Raw genomic sequence first — 14,010 nt, 5'->3', positions numbered from 1 at the left:
TTAAGCTATGGGATATGAAATGGACGAGCGACCAATAAAACAGCATGTATTATGGGGTTGAATGCTTTTTGCTATTCACAAAATAAAACAAAAGCAGTCATGCAAATATCTGAATTTTCACAGCACAGCAAAATCAGTTGCACCATTCAATTCCGCTCGTCGAGACGGGGAAAATTCAATCACATTCATTCGGTGCGATGTTTCTTATGGGATTTAATGAGCGACAACATTTTGACCCCAAACCGAGAGGATTCTGGGATGTTTGTGGTTTTTTGGTAATAACTCTGGAAGGAAACGTCGTGGACCCATCAAGGTGGTACTCAAACTGCTCGCCTCGTCGAGAGGAATCCAAATATATGAATGGTTAAGCTATGGGATATGAAATGGACGAGCGACCAATAAAACAACATGTATTATGGGGTTGAATGCTTTTTGCTATTCACAAAATAAAACAAAAACAGTCATGCAAATATCTGAATTTTCACAGGACAGCAATATCAGTTGCACCATTCAATTCCGCTCGTCCAGACGGGGAGAATTCAATCACATTCATTCGATGCGACGTTTCTTATGGGATTTAATGAGCGACAACATTTTGACCCCAAACCGAGAGGATTCTGGGATGTTTGTGGTTTTTTTGTAATAACTCTGGAAGGAAACGTCGCAGACCCATCAAGGTGGTACTCGTACTGCTCGGCTCGTCGAGACGAATCCAAATATATGAATGGTTAAGCTATGGGATATGAAATGGACGAGCGACCAATAAAACAACATGTATTATGGGTTGAATGCTTTTTGCTATTCACAAAATAAAACAAAAGCAGTCATGCAAATATCTGAATTTTCACAGCACAGCAAAATCAGTTGCACCATTCAATTCCGCTCGTCAAGATGGGGAGAATTCAATCACATTCATTCGATGCGACGTTTCTTATTGGATTTAATGAGCGACAACATTTTGACCCCAAACCGAGAGGATTCTGGGATGTTTGTGTATTTTTGGTAATAACTCTGGAAGGAAACGTCGCAGACCCATCAAGGTGGTACTCGTACTGCTCGCCTCGTCGAGAGGAATCCAAATATATGAATGCTTAAGCTAGGGAATATGAAATGGACGAGCGACCAATAAAACAACATGTATTATGGGGTTGAATGCTTTTTGCTATTCACAAAATAAAACAAAAGCAGTCATGCAAATATCTGAATTTTCACAGGACAGCAATATCAGTTGCACCATTCAATTCCGCTCGTCCAGACGGGGAGAATTCAATCACATTCATTCGATGCGACGTTTCTTATGGGATTTAATGAGCGACAACATTTTGACCCCAAACCGAGAGGATTCTGGGATGTTTGTGGTTTTTTTGTAATAACTCTGGAAGGAAACGTCGCAGACCCATCAAGGTGGTACTCGAACTGCTCGCCTCGTCGAGAGGAATCCAAATATATGAATGGTTAAGTTATGGGATATGAAATGGACGAGCGACCAATAAAACAACATGTATTATGGGTTGAATGCTTTTTGCTATTCATAAAATAAACAAAAGCAGTCATGCAAATATCTGAATTTTCACAGCACAGCAAAATCAGTTGCACCATTCAATTCCGCTCGTCCAGACGGGGAGAATTCAATCACATTCATTCGATGCGACGTTTCTTATTGGATTTAATGAGCGACAACATTTTGACCCCAAACCGAGAGGATTCTGGGATGTTTGTGGTTTTTTGGTAATAACTCTGGAAGGAAACGTCGCAGACCCATCAAGGTGGTACTCGTACTGCTCGGCTCGTCGAGAGGAATCCAAATCTATGAATGGTTAAGCTATCGGATATGAAATGGACGAGCGACCAATAAAACAACATGTATTATGGGGTTGAATGCTTTTTGCTATTCACAAAATAAAACAAAAGCAGTCATGCAAATATCTGAATTTTCACAGCACAGCAAAATCAGTTGCACCATTCAATTCCGCTCGTCAAGATGGGGAGAATTCAATCACATTCATTCGATGCGACGTTTCTTATTGGATTTAATGAGCGACAACATTTTGACCCCAAACCGAGAGGATTCTGGGATGTTTGTGTATTTTTGGTAATAACTCTGGAAGGAAACGTCGCAGACCCATCAAGGTGGTACTCGTACTGCTCGCCTCGTCGAGAGGAATCCAAATATATGAATGCTTAAGCTATGGAATATGAAATGGACGAGCGACCAATAAAACAACATGTATTATGGGGTTGAATGCTTTTTGCTATTCACAAAATAAAACAAAAGCAGTCATGCAAATATCTGAATTTTCACAGGACAGCAATATCAGTTGCACCATTCAATTCCGCTCGTCCAGACGGGGAGAATTCAATCACATTCATTCGATGCGACGTTTCTTATGGGATTTAATGAGCGACAACATTTTGACCCCAAACCGAGAGGATTCTGGGATGTTTGTGGTTTTTTTGTAATAACTCTGGAAGGAAACGTCGCAGACCCATCAAGGTGGTACTCGTACTGCTCGGCTCGTCGAGACGAATCCAAATATATGAATGGTTAAGCTATGGGATATGAAATGGACGAGCGACCAATAAAACAACATGTATTATGGGGTTGAATGCTTTTTGCTATTCACAAAATAAAACAAAAGCAGTCATGCAAATATCTGAATTTTCACAGCACAGCAAAATCAGTTGCACCATTCAATTCCGCTCGTCAAGATGGGGAGAATTCAATCACATTCATTCGATGCGACGTTTCTTATTGGATTTAATGAGCGACAACATTTTGACCCCAAACCGAGAGGATTCTGGGATGTTTGTGTATTTTTGGTAATAACTCTGGAAGGAAACGTCGCAGACCCATCAAGGTGGTACTCGTACTGCTCGCCTCGTCGAGAGGAATCCAAATATATGAATGCTTAAGCTATGGAATATGAAATGGACGAGCGACCAATAAAACAACATGTATTATGGGGTTGAATGCTTTTTGCTATTCACAAAATAAAACAAAAGCAGTCATGCAAATATCTGAATTTTCACAGGACAGCAATATCAGTTGCACCATTCAATTCCGCTCGTCCAGACGGGGAGAATTCAATCACATTCATTCGATGCGACGTTTCTTATGGGATTTAATGAGCGACAACATTTTGACCCCAAACCGAGAGGATTCTGGGATGTTTGTGGTTTTTTTGTAATAACTCTGGAAGGAAACGTCGCAGACCCATCAAGGTGGTACTCGAACTGCTCGCCTCGTCGAGAGGAATCCAAATATATGAATGTTTAAGCTATGGGATATGAAATGGACGAGCGACCAATAAAACAACATGTATTATGGGTTGAATGCTTTTTGCTATTCATAAAATAAACAAAAGCAGTCATGCAAATATCTGAATTTTCACAGCACAGCAAAATCAGTTGCACCATTCAATTCCGCTCGTCCAGACGGGGAGAATTCAATCACATTCATTCGATGCGACGTTTCTTATTGGATTTAATGAGCGACAACATTTTGACCCCAAACCGAGAGGATTCTGGGATGTTTGTGGTTTTTTGGTAATAACTCTGGAAGGAAACGTCGCAGACCCATCAAGGTGGTACTCGTACTGCTCGGCTCATCGAGAGGAATCCAAATCTATGAATGGTTAAGCTATCGGATATGAAATGGACGAGCGACCAATAAAACAACATGTATTATGGGGTTGAATGCTTTTTGCTATTCACAAAATAAAACAAAAGCAGTCATGCAAATATCTGAATTTTCACAGCACAGCAAAATCAGTTGCACCATTCAATTCCGCTCGTCAAGATGGGGAGAATTCAATCACATTCATTCGATGCGACGTTTCTTATTGGATTTAATGAGCGACAACATTTTGACCCCAAACCGAGAGGATTCTGGGATGTTTGTGTATTTTTGGTAATAACTCTGGAAGGAAACGTCGCAGACCCATCAAGGCGGTACTCGTACTGCTCGCCTCGTCGAGAGGAATCCAAATATATGAATGGTTAAGCTATGGGATATGAAATGGACGAGCGACCAATAAAACAACATGTATTATGGGGTTGAATGCTTTTTGCTATTCACAAAATAAAACAAAAGCAGTCATGCAAATATCTGAATTTTCACAGCACAGCAAAATCAGTTGCACCATTCAATTCCGCTCGTCAAGATGGGGAGAATTCAATCACATTCATTCGATGCGACGTTTCTTATTGGATTTAATGAGCGACAACATTTTGACCCCAAACCGAGAGGATTCTGGGATGTTTGTGTATTTTTGGTAATAACTCTGGAAGGAAACGTCGCAGACCCATCAAGGTGGTACTCGTACTGCTCGCCTCGTCGAGAGGAATCCAAATATATGAATGCTTAAGCTATGGAATATGAAATGGACGAGCGACCAATAAAACAACATGTATTATGGGGTTGAATGCTTTTTGCTATTCACAAAATAAAACAAAAGCAGTCATGCAAATATCTGAATTTTCACAGGACAGCAATATCAGTTGCACCATTCAATTCCGCTCGTCCAGACGGGGAGAATTCAATCACATTCATTCGATGCGACGTTTCTTATGGGATTTAATGAGCGACAACATTTTGACCCCAAACCGAGAGGATTCTGGGATGTTTGTGGTTTTTTTGTAATAACTCTGGAAGGAAACGTCGCAGACCCATCAAGGTGGTACTCGAACTGCTCGCCTCGTCGAGAGGAATCCAAATATATGAATGGTTAAGCTATGGGATATGAAATGGACGAGCGACCAATAAAACAACATGTATTATGGGTTGAATGCTTTTTGCTATTCATAAAATAAACAAAAGCAGTCATGCAAATATCTGAATTTTCACAGCACAGCAAAATCAGTTGCACCATTCAATTCCGCTCGTCCAGACGGGGAGAATTCAATCACATTCATTCGATGCGACGTTTCTTATTGGATTTAATGAGCGACAACATTTTGACCCCAAACCGAGAGGATTCTGGGATGTTTGTGGTTTTTTGGTAATAACTCTGGAAGGAAACGTCGCAGACCCATCAAGGTGGTACTCGTACTGCTCGGCTCATCGAGAGGAATCCAAATCTATGAATGGTTAAGCTATCGGATATGAAATGGACGAGCGACCAATAAAACAACATGTATTATGGGGTTGAATGCTTTTTGCTATTCACAAAATAAAACAAAAGCAGTCATGCAAATATCTGAATTTTCACAGCACAGCAAAATCAGTTGCACCATTCAATTCCGCTCGTCAAGATGGGGAGAATTCAATCACATTCATTCGATGCGACGTTTCTTATTGGATTTAATGAGCGACAACATTTTGACCCCAAACCGAGAGGATTCTGGGATGTTTGTGTATTTTTGGTAATAACTCTGGAAGGAAACGTCGCAGACCCATCAAGGCGGTACTCGTACTGCTCGCCTCGTCGAGAGGAATCCAAATATATGAATGTTTAAGCTATGGAATATGAAATGGACGAGCGACCAATAAAACAACATGTATTATGGGGTTGAATGCTTTTTGCTATTCACAAAATAAAACAAAAGCAGTCATGCAAATATCTGAATTTTCACAGGACAGCAATATCAGTTGCACCATTCAATTCCGCTCGTCCAGACGGGGAGAATTCAATCACATTCATTCGATGCGACGTTTCTTATGGGATTTAATGAGCGACAACATTTTGACCCCAAACCGAGAGGATTCTGGGATGTTTGTGGTTTTTTTTGTAATAACTCTGGAAGGAAACGTCGCAGACCCATCAAGGTGGTACTCGTACTGCTCGGCTCGTCGAGACGAATCCAAATATATGAATGGTTAAGCTATGGGATATGAAATGGACGAGCGACCAATAAAACAGCATGTATTATGGGGTTGAATGCTTTTTGCTATTCACAAAATAAAACAAAAGCAGTCATGCAAATATCTGAATTTTCACAGCACAGCAAAATCAGTTGCACCATTCAATTCCGCTCGTCGAGACGGGGAAAATTCAATCACATTCATTCGGTGCGATGTTTCTTATGGGATTTAATGAGCGACAACATTTTGACCCCAAACCGAGAGGATTCTGGGATGTTTGTGGTTTTTTGGTAATAACTCTGGAAGGAAACGTCGTGGACCCATCAAGGTGGTACTCAAACTGCTCGCCTCGTCGAGAGGAATCCAAATATATGAATGGTTAAGCTATGGGATATGAAATGGACGAGCGACCAATAAAACAACATGTATTATGGGTTGAATGCTTTTTGCTATTCACAAAATAAAACAAAGCAGTCATGCAAATATCTGAATTTTCACAGCACAGCAATATCAGTTGCACCATTCAATTCCGCTCGTCCAGACGGGGAGAATTCAATCACATTCATTCGATGCGACGTTTCTTATTGGATTTAATGAGCGACAACATTTTGACCCCAAACCGAGAGGATTCTGGGATGTTTGTGTATTTTTGGTAATAACTCTGGAAGGAAACGTCGCAGACCCATCAAGGTGGTACTCGTACTTCTCGCCTCGTCGAGAGGAATCTAAATATATGAATGCTTAAGCTATGGAATATGAAATGAACGAGCGACCAATAAAACAACATGTATTATGGGGTTGAATGCTTTTTGCTATTCACAAAATAAAACAAAAACAGTCATGCAAATATCTGAATTTTCACAGCACAGCAAAATCAGTTGCACCATTCAATTCCGCTTGTCCAGACGGGGAGAATTCAATCACATTCATTCGATGCGACGTTTCATATTGGATTTAATGAGCGACAACATTTTCACACCAAACCGAGAGGATTCTGGGATGTTTGTGGTTTTTTGGTAATAACTCTGGAAGGAAACGTCGCAGACCCATCAAGGTGGTACTCGTACTGCTCGGCTCCTCGAGAGGAATCCAAATCTATGAATGGTTAAGCTATCGGATATGAAATGGACGAGCGACCAATAAAACAACATGTATTATGGGGTTGAATGCTTTTTGCTATTCACAAAATAAAACAAAAGCAGTCATGCAAATATCTGAATTTTCACAGCACAACAAAATCAGTTGCACCATTCAATTCCGCTCGTCCAGACGGGGAGAATTCAATCACATTCATTCGATGCGACGTTTCTTATTGGATTTAATGAGCGACAACATTTTGACCCCAAACCGAGAGGATTCTGGGATGTTTGTGTATTTTTGGTAATAACTCTGGAAGGAAACGTCGCAGACCATCAAGGTGGTACTCGTACTTCTCGCCTCGTCGAGAGGAATCCAAATATATGAATGCTTAAGCTATGGAATATGAAATGGACGAGCGACCAATAAAACAACATGTATTATGGGGTTGAATGCTTTTTGCTATTCACAAAATAAAACAAAAGCAGTCATGCAAATATCTGAATTTTCACAGGACAGCAATATCAGTTGCACCATTCAATTCCGCTCGTCCAGACGGGGAGAATTCAATCACATTCATTCGATGCGACGTTTCTTATGGGATTTAATGAGCGACAACATTTTGACCCCAAACCGAGAGGATTCTGGGATGTTTGTGGTTTTTTGGTAATAACTCTGGAAGGAAACGTCGCAGACCCATCAAGGTGGTACTCGAACTGCTCGCCTCGTCGAGCGGAATCCAAATATATGAATGGTTAAGCTATGGGATATGAAATGGACGAGCGAACAATAAAACAACATGTATTATGGGTTGAATGCTTTTTGCTATTCATAAAATAAAACAAAAGCAGTCATGCAAATATCTGAATTTTCACAGCACAGCAAAATCAGTTGCACCATTCAATTCCGCTCGTCCAGACGGGGAGAATTCAATCACATTCATTCGATGCGACGTTTCTTATTGGATTTAATGAGCGACAACATTTTGACCCCAAACCGAGAGGATTCTGGGATGTTTGTGTATTTTTGGTAATAACTCTGGAAGGAAACGTCGCAGACCCATCAAGGTGGTACTCGTACTTCTCGCCTCGTCGAGAGGAATCCAAATATATGAATGCTTAAGCTATGGAATATGAAATGGACGAGCGACCAATAAAACAACATGTATTATGGGGTTGAATGCTTTTTGCTATTCACAAAATAAAACAAAAGCAGTCATGCAAATATCTGAATTTTCACAGCACAGCAATATCAGTTGCACCATTCAATTCCGCTCGTCCAGACGGGGAGAATTCAATCACATTCATTCGATGCGACGTTTCTTATGGGATTTAATGAGCGACAACATTTTGACCCCAAACCGAGAGGATTCTGGGATGTTTGTGGTTTTTTGGTAATAACTCTGGAAGGAAACGTCGCAGACCCATCAAGGTGGTACTCGTACTGCTCACCTCGTCGAAAGGAATCCAAATATATGAATGGTTAAGCTATGGGATATGAAATGGACGAGCGACCAATAAAACAACATGTATTATGGGTTGAATGCTTTTTGCTATTCACAAAATAAAACAAAAGCAGTCATGCAAATATCTGAATTTTCACAGCACAGCAATATCAGTTGCACCATTCAATTCCGCTCGTCCAGACGGGGAGAATTCAATCACATTCATTCGATGCGACGTTTCTTATTGGATTTAATGAGCGACAACATTTTGACCCCAAACCGAGAGGATTCTGGGATGTTTGTGTATTTTTGGTAATAACTCTGGAAGGAAACGTCGCAGACCCATCAAGGTGGTACTCGTACTTCTCGCCTCGTCGAGAGGAATCTAAATATATGAATGCTTAAGCTATGGAATATGAAATGGACGAGCGACCAATAAAACAACATGTATTATGGGGTTGAATGCTTTTTGCTATTCACAAAATAAAACAAAAACAGTCATGCAAATATCTGAATTTTCACAGCACAGCAAAATCAGTTGCACCATTCAATTCCGCTCGTCCAGACGGGGAGAATTCAATCACATTCATTCGATGCGACGTTTCTTATTGGATTTAATGAGCGACAACATTTTCACACCAAACCGAGAGGATTCTGGGATGTTTGTGTATTTTTGGTAATAACTCTGGAAGGAAACGTCGCAGACCATCAAGGTGGTACTCGTACTTCTCGCCTCGTCGAGAGGAATCCAAATATATGAATGCTTAAGCTATGGAATATGAAATGGACGAGCGACCAATAAAACAACATGTATTATGGGGTTGAATGCTTTTTGCTATTCACAAAATAAAACAAAAACAGTCATGCAAATATCTGAATTTTCACAGCACAGCAAAATCAGTTGCACCATTCAATTCCGCTCGTCCAGACGGGGAGAATTCAATCACATTCATTCGATGCGACGTTTCTTATTGGATTTAATGAGCGACAACATTTTCACACCAAACCGAGAGGATTCTGGGATGTTTGTGTATTTTTGGTAATAACTCTGGAAGGAAACGTCGCAGACCATCAAGGTGGTACTCGTACTTCTCGCCTCGTCGAGAGGAATCCAAATATATGAATGCTTAAGCTATGGAATATGAAATGGACGAGCGACCAATAAAACAACATGTATTATGGGGTTGAATGCTTTTTGCTATTCACAAAATAAAACAAAAGCAGTCATGCAAATATCTGAATTTTCACAGGACAGCAATATCAGTTGCACCATTCAATTCCGCTCGTCCAGACGGGGAGAATTCAATCACATTCATTCGATGCGACGTTTCTTATGGGATTTAATGAGCGACAACATTTTGACCCCAAACCGAGAGGATTCTGGGATGTTTGTGGTTTTTTGGTAATAACTCTGGAAGGAAACGTCGCAGACCCATCAAGGTGGTACTCGAACTGCTCGCCTCGTCGAGCGGAATCCAAATATATGAATGGTTAAGCTATGGGATATGAAATGGACGAGCGAACAATAAAACAACATGTATTATGGGTTGAATGCTTTTTGCTATTCATAAAATAAAACAAAAGCAGTCATGCAAATATCTGAATTTTCACAGCACAGCAAAATCAGTTGCACCATTCAATTCCGCTCGTCCAGACGGGGAGAATTCAATCACATTCATTCGATGCGACGTTTCTTATTGGATTTAATGAGCGACAACATTTTGACCCCAAACCGAGAGGATTCTGGGATGTTTGTGTATTTTTGGTAATAACTCTGGAAGGAAACGTCGCAGACCCATCAAGGTGGTACTCGTACTTCTCGCCTCGTCGAGAGGAATCCAAATATATGAATGCTTAAGCTATGGAATATGAAATGGACGAGCGACCAATAAAACAACATGTATTATGGGGTTGAATGCTTTTTGCTATTCACAAAATAAAACAAAAGCAGTCATGCAAATATCTGAATTTTCACAGGACAGCAATATCAGTTGCACCATTCAATTCCGCTCGTCCAGACGGGGAGAATTCAATCACATTCATTCGATGCGACGTTTCTTATGGGATTTAATGAGCGACAACATTTTGACCCCAAACCGAGAGGATTCTGGGATGTTTGTGGTTTTTTGGTAATAACTCTGGAAGGAAACGTCGCAGACCCATCAAGGTGGTACTCGAACTGCTCGCCTCGTCGAGCGGAATCCAAATATATGAATGGTTAAGCTATGGGATATGAAATGGACGAGCGAACAATAAAACAACATGTATTATGGGTTGAATGCTTTTTGCTATTCATAAAATAAAACAAAAGCAGTCATGCAAATATCTGAATTTTCACAGCACAGCAAAATCAGTTGCACCATTCAATTCCGCTCGTCCAGACGGGGAGAATTCAATCACATTCATTCGATGCGACGTTTCTTATTGGATTTAATGAGCGACAACATTTTGACCCCAAACCGAGAGGATTCTGGGATGTTTGTGGTTTTTTGGTAATAACTCTGGAAGGAAACGTCGCAGACCCATCAAGGTGGTACTCGTACTGCTCGGCTCGTCGAGAGGAATCCAAATCTATGAATGGTTAAGCTATCGGATATGAAATGGACGAGCGACCAATAAAACAACATGTATTATGGGGTTGAATGCTTTTTGCTATTCACAAAATAAAACAAAAGCAGTCATGCAAATATCTGAATTTTCACAGCACAGCAAAATCAGTTGCACCATTCAATTCCGCTCGTCAAGATGGGGAGAATTCAATCACATTCATTCGATGCGACGTTTCTTATTGGATTTAATGAGCGACAACATTTTGACCCCAAACCGAGAGGATTCTGGGATGTTTGTGTATTTTTGGTAATAACTCTGGAAGGAAACGTCGCAGACCCATCAAGGCGGTACTCGTACTGCTCGCCTCGTCGAGAGGAATCCAAATATATGAATGCTTAAGCTATGGAATATGAAATGGACGAGCGACCAATAAAACAACATGTATTATGGGGTTGAATGCTTTTTGCTATTCACAAAATAAAACAAAAGCAGTCATGCAAATATCTGAATTTTCACAGGACAGCAATATCAGTTGCACCATTCAATTCCGCTCGTCCAGACGGGGAGAATTCAATCACATTCATTCGATGCGACGTTTCTTATGGGATTTAATGAGCGACAACATTTTGACCCCAAACCGAGAGGATTCTGGGATGTTTGTGGTTTTTTTTGTAATAACTCTGGAAGGAAACGTCGCAGCCCCATCAAGGTGGTACTCGTACTGCTCGGCTCGTCGAGACGAATCCAAATATATGAATGGTTAAGCTATGGGATATGAAATGGACGAGCGACCAATAAAACAGCATGTATTATGGGGTTGAATGCTTTTTGCTATTCACAAAATAAAACAAAAGCAGTCATGCAAATATCTGAATTTTCACAGCACAGCAAAATCAGTTGCACCATTCAATTCCGCTCGTCGAGACGGGGAAAATTCAATCACATTCATTCGGTGCGATGTTTCTTATGGGATTTAATGAGCGACAACATTTTGACCCCAAACCGAGAGGATTCTGGGATGTTTGTGGTTTTTTGGTAATAACTCTGGAAGGAAACGTCGCAGACCCATCAAGGTGGTACTCGTACTGCTCACCTCGTCGAAAGGAATCCAAATATATGAATGGTTAAGCTATGGGATATGAAATGGACGAGCGACCAATAAAACAACATGTATTATGGGTTGAATGCTTTTTGCTATTCACAAAATAAAACAAAAGCAGTCATGCAAATATCTGAATTTTCACAGCACAGCAATATCAGTTGCACCATTCAATTCCGCTCGTCCAGACGGGGAGAATTCAATCACATTCATTCGATGCGACGTTTCTTATTGGATTTAATGAGCGACAACATTTTGACCCCAAACCGAGAGGATTCTGGGATGTTTGTGTATTTTTGGTAATAACTCTGGAAGGAAACGTCGCAGACCCATCAAGGTGGTACTCGTACTTCTCGCCTCGTCGAGAGGAATCTAAATATATGAATGCTTAAGCTATGGAATATGAAATGGACGAGCGACCAATAAAACAACATGTATTATGGGGTTGAATGCTTTTTGCTATTCACAAAATAAAACAAAAACAGTCATGCAAATATCTGAATTTTCACAGCACAGCAAAATCAGTTGCACCATTCAATTCCGCTCGTCCAGACGGGGAGAATTCAATCACATTCATTCGATGCGACGTTTCTTATTGGATTTAATGAGCGACAACATTTTCACACCAAACCGAGAGGATTCTGGGATGTTTGTGTATTTTTGGTAATAACTCTGGAAGGAAACGTCGCAGACCATCAAGGTGGTACTCGTACTTCTCGCCTCGTCGAGAGGAATCCAAATATATGAATGCTTAAGCTATGGAATATGAAATGGACGAGCGACCAATAAAACAACATGTATTATGGGGTTGAATGCTTTTTGCTATTCACAAAATAAAACAAAAACAGTCATGCAAATATCTGAATTTTCACAGCACAGCAAAATCAGTTGCACCATTCAATTCCGCTCGTCCAGACGGGGAGAATTCAATCACATTCATTCGATGCGACGTTTCTTATTGGATTTAATGAGCGACAACATTTTCACACCAAACCGAGAGGATTCTGGGATGTTTGTGTATTTTTGGTAATAACTCTGGAAGGAAACGTCGCAGACCATCAAGGTGGTACTCGTACTTCTCGCCTCGTCGAGAGGAATCCAAATATATGAATGCTTAAGCTATGGAATATGAAATGGACGAGCGACCAATAAAACAACATGTATTATGGGGTTGAATGCTTTTTGCTATTCACAAAATAAAACAAAAGCAGTCATGCAAATATCTGAATTTTCACAGGACAGCAATATCAGTTGCACCATTCAATTCCGCTCGTCCAGACGGGGAGAATTCAATCACATTCATTCGATGCGACGTTTCTTATGGGATTTAATGAGCGACAACATTTTGACCCCAAACCGAGAGGATTCTGGGATGTTTGTGGTTTTTTGGTAATAACTCTGGAAGGAAACGTCGCAGACCCATCAAGGTGGTACTCGAACTGCTCGCCTCGTCGAGCGGAATCCAAATATATGAATGGTTAAGCTATGGGATATGAAATGGACGAGCGAACAATAAAACAACATGTATTATGGGTTGAATGCTTTTTGCTATTCATAAAATAAAACAAAAGCAGTCATGCAAATATCTGAATTTTCACAGCACAGCAAAATCAGTTGCACCATTCAATTCCGCTCGTCCAGACGGGGAGAATTCAATCACATTCATTCAATGCGACGTTTCTTATTGGATTTAATGAGCGACAACATTTTGACCCCAAACCGAGAGGATTCTGGGATGTTTGTGTATTTTTGGTAATAACTCTGGAAGGAAACGTCGCAGACCCATCAAGGTGGTACTCGTACTTCTCGCCTCGTCGAGAGGAATCCAAATCTATGAATGCTTAAGCTATGGAATATGAAATGGACGAGCGACCAATAAAACAACATGTATTATGGGGTTGAATGCTTTTTGCTATTCACAAAATAAAACAAAAGCAGTCATGCAAATATCTGAATTTTCACAGGACAGCAATATCAGTTGCACCATTCAATTCCGCTCGTCCAGACGGGGAGAATTCAATCACATTCATTCGATGC

This window comes from Petromyzon marinus, unplaced genomic scaffold (genome assembly GCF_048934315.1).
Source record: "Petromyzon marinus isolate PM22_M1 ecotype Great Lakes invasive population unplaced genomic scaffold, UKy_Petmar_22M1.pri1.0 PM_Scaffold_18, whole genome shotgun sequence".
Taxonomy (NCBI): Eukaryota; Metazoa; Chordata; class Hyperoartia; order Petromyzontiformes; family Petromyzontidae; genus Petromyzon; species Petromyzon marinus.
Note: the sequence above shows the minus strand (reverse complement) of the source record.